The sequence below is a fragment of the Onychostoma macrolepis genome, chromosome 23, assembly GCF_012432095.1.
Source record: "Onychostoma macrolepis isolate SWU-2019 chromosome 23, ASM1243209v1, whole genome shotgun sequence".
In the NCBI taxonomy this organism is placed as follows: Eukaryota; Metazoa; Chordata; class Actinopteri; order Cypriniformes; family Cyprinidae; genus Onychostoma; species Onychostoma macrolepis.
The window spans coordinates 6,934,486-6,938,611 of record NC_081177.1 but is presented as its reverse complement, the minus strand read 5'-3'; the positions used below and the strand labels follow the sequence as shown (position 1 = coordinate 6,938,611).

General features: G+C 36.1%; 1 long non-coding RNA gene across 2 annotated transcripts; it reads right to left on the bottom strand.

Moving 5' to 3' along the window:
• Positions 1-369: 369 nt before the first annotated feature.
• LOC131532484 (uncharacterized) lies at positions 370-3,126 on the bottom strand. 2 transcript variants are annotated; one of them, XR_009268911.1, is made up of 5 exons: positions 2,259-3,126; positions 2,090-2,158; positions 1,724-1,808; positions 1,383-1,445; positions 370-755 (listed from the first exon to the last, which is right to left on the bottom strand). It is a non-coding gene; the product is annotated as an uncharacterized LOC131532484 (long non-coding RNA). The 2 variants fall into 2 exon arrangements; XR_009268910.1 differs by having other exon boundaries at positions 2,090-3,123.
• Positions 3,127-4,126: the final 1,000 nt, after the last annotated feature.

The window sequence follows — 4,126 nt, the reverse complement described above, 5'->3', positions numbered from 1 at the left end:
ATTACCCATAACTGGCCCTGAATTGGGCCAGTTCTGGCCTATGTTTGGCCCTTGTCTGGAATCCAGACCTGGTACACACTAGGACCGTAAGTCATTGCGGTATGTGGGCCAAGCAAAAGCCGATTGTGTGGGCCGGAGCTGGGCCAGAAAAAAATTGCTATGTGGGATCTGAGGTTCTGTATGACCATAGCTGGCCCTGTTCTGGTCCTATATGCTGGATCAGATGGGTTCCACATGTCAGCCTCAACAAAACCATAACCAAGCCACTTGATACACACCCCTCCCAGATGAATAGTCACAACAACGACAATATTCTGAACAAATATTTAATCATGTTTAATCAGCAAACCAAGTTGAATAAATCTCACACCTAACATACAGCATTGTCAGTTCACACTTTCACAAAAACTATAAAAACATGCTTAATTGTTTTGCTTGGTCAGTGTGTTCACCCTGTTGGAGTATGGCAGTGTGAATTGGCTTTTAGGTGCTTTGGAATACAAAACAAAAAAACAGTAAAATAAATATATATTTGTTTAATGTTCACACAATTAACACAAAATTCTTAAATAAGGTAGTTTCTCTATTTTTGCAGTATTCAAGTGTTCATGTCCCTGAATAATATCTGCATGAACCTAAGTCTGAAGAGTACACATAATATCTAGTAGACAGCAATCCTTGTGAGTGAGAAGTCTAGTGTGGAGGCTGGATCTTGAACTGACTTCTGTCCAGGTTATCCGTCTTCACGAACTGCCCTGAAATACAATTCAAACAAACAATGTAGTGTGAGGCTCTTACATTCACAATGCTCATTTTTGGCCTCGGTGGTGAAGTGTGCAGAAAATTCTGCTGGACTGAAATTTAGTATTTGGTGAACAGTCTTCAAGAGTGCAAATAATATTTTAAGTTTTAAGTATCTTTCAGGCTCGCGTGAGGTTTCCACGAGCAACAAAGTCTGCTTGAACAAAAATTTCACTACATTTAAAGTTTAGAAAATAATATACAGACCGTTACAGTTTGAAGTGAGGTGCGTTCACAGTACTGGTTCTGTCTTACTGTTATACATTTTAATTTCAAATAACTTTTTTATTATCATCTGTGTCTTTTTTTTTAAAATTATGATTGACCCCTCTGTAGGTTGTTGTGTATGAAGTGTCCTCAGAGCAGAGTTAAACAAGATGGCCTTGTAGGACATACAGGAACCCAGACAGCAACATAGTGTCAGCCCAGATCCGGCCCACATCTGGCCCGCGTGAAATCCATGCGGGCCAGATGTGGACCGGATCTGGGCCGACACTGCTTGCTGTCTGGGAAATATTTGATATTTATTTATTTATTTTTTAATATTCGACAAACTTTTGAATGTTTGAGGTTTTACTTACTAGTCAGATGGTTCATGGTGCTTTGGAGATGTTCTTCGACAGGAGATCTGCTCCGCTCCAGCTCTGCAGCACAGCCATCAGCATGGAAGAATAGGAACAATATGTCACATAGCCAACAAATGTAGTATTCAATGTCAGGATTATTAGAAATAAACACACTACAGCAGAGGTGAAATGCAATAATAATAATAATAATAATAATAATAATAATATACAAAACATACAAAAAATCTTAAGATACCAGAATTCATATTTTTAGGTTTTACAGATGCATGATGATATAGTTGGAATATACTGTGAAAAATTCATATAAAGTTATTTAATAAGATTTCTCAGATCACCTGTGTTTCCTGTATCTCTGTCAGCAGGTCACATTACAAATTTTTTTGTAACTTCCCCTGTTTTAGGTATTTTATTCTGACGCTCCTGAAATCATAGTACAATTTATCAATATTTGTTTGCAATGAAAGTTCAAAACGTGTTTGAAATAGTTTCAGCCCATTAGTTCATGTAAGTGACGTCACCGATTGACCCCACAGTGCAGACTTTTAGGTTAAATTAATTAGCTTATAGTGACTTCCATTTATCTGTTGACAAAGTATCAGCAAAACATTTACAAAACTATCAAAGCCGCTCATCTACACATAAAAGGTGCTTAAAAGCTCAAACGTTCATTAATAAGAGCTCAAATGTATAAGTTGCCTTACCTCTAATTGTTAGCCTCTATAGTTAACGGTTGTGATGCTAACGGACATTTTGAAGACACTATACCATTCCTGTAAAGTAAAGATTCAACAGAAACGTGTCAGTAACATGTAAGAAAGTGTCAGGAACAGTTGTATGTATTATTTGTGTAACTTTAGGGACTAAACTTACCTGAAAGCAGTGAAAAGAGCAGAGAGACAGCTTCTCGCTACTTGTCAGCTGAGTGAGTTGACGCCCTGTTACCATGGTAACCTCCACCGCTTCAGTTTAAATGTGATTTGAATGCTCAACGCGCGCGCTCATTGGCCGTCCACACGAACGCGGTTATTTTCAAAACAGCAGCTTTTTCTATGCGGTTTGTTCCGTTCGTCCTCACGCAAACACTGCAGCAGGTCACTGAAACCGAACATTTTGAAAACTCCTGCCAGGGTGAAGATTTAAAAAAACTCTGGCTGCAGTGTTATCATGTAGACAGCTAAACCGGAGTTTTTGGCTTGTGACGTTGGAGCCTGCGCTGTTATCTCCGCCTACTTGAAACTTTGTCAGGCTTCTGATTGGCCAACATGGCCTAAAACACATAAAAGTTACGCATTTACATAAATAGTACAAAAGTCAAATAACATGTCCTGAAATTTCATCATGTATTGTTTAGTAGGCCTACATCAAACTGTAAATTGAATGAGAATATGAAAGCAGTGAATGCAAAACATTGTTTGAAGTCAGTTATATAGGCTAAATAAAACAACAGGATATACTATTCTATAATATAACATATAATATAATATCATATGGGGCATGAATATAATTTCACATGCAAACACAATTAAACACACAATATGAGCTTTATGTTATGCATTTTAAAAATATATTTTCAAAATGTATTTCAATATATTTAACAGTGTTTCACATATATGTGAATATATTACCTTTCTGTATGGGAAAACATTGGGATTTTAGTCAAAAATATTTGAAATGGATTTTAAATGTGGGTCAAGATCGGCAATACTTATGTGGCCCACATATCTACATCTGACATCTGGCCCATGTCTTGTGTGCCGTCTTAAACCCGGTACCATCTCTGCCAAACCCAGGCCATGTTTGGCCCACATGCTGTATGCCAGTGCCGGATGAATGGCAGATGAATATATATATATATATATATATATATATATATATATATAAAACAACAGAATATTATTCTATAATATACTATATAATATCATATATTATATAATATCGTGAGGCATGAATATAATTTTGCATACAAACACATAATAACACACAGTATGAGCTTTATGTTATGCATTTTAAAAATATATTTTCAAAATATATTTAACAGTTTCACATATATGTGAATATATTACCTTTCTGTATGGGAAAACATTGGCATTTTACTCAAAAATATTTGAAATGGATTTTAAATGTGGGTCAAGATCGGCAATACTTATGTGGCCCACATATCTGCATTTGACATCTGGGCCAAATACTACATTTGACATCTGGCCCATGTCTTGTGTGCCGTCTTAAACCCGGTACCACCTCTGCCAAACCTGCCACATGCTGTATGTGTTACACATTTAGAAAGGAACCGGCGTCATTTCTGGTGTAACACATTTAATGAGATTGGTTGCATGTAAATCTGCAAGAAAAGATATGACAGTATAAAGTCAATCACATATGGAGCATCTCAATTCTGTGTGTTATCTATCTGCTCACGTCGCATTAACTACTGTATTACGTGTTCTTTTTGTTTTACTCAGAATAACATTCTCTAAATGCTCTATAACATTCCCTGTTGTTTACGAACAACTGTAAACATATTCACTTGCAAATACAGTTTGCCTATCAAGCATATGAACACCTATTTGACTGAGTAACATCAAAAATAAACAATATTAAACTTAATTTGAACCTTTACATTATTCTTTGTGTTTAACCACTTTATACAGAACATTCATTCTCTGTCCAAGCATGACTTATTAACTCTAAATAAAGCATGACACTTCTATGCTTTCTTATGTCCCTTTCTATACTCTTTG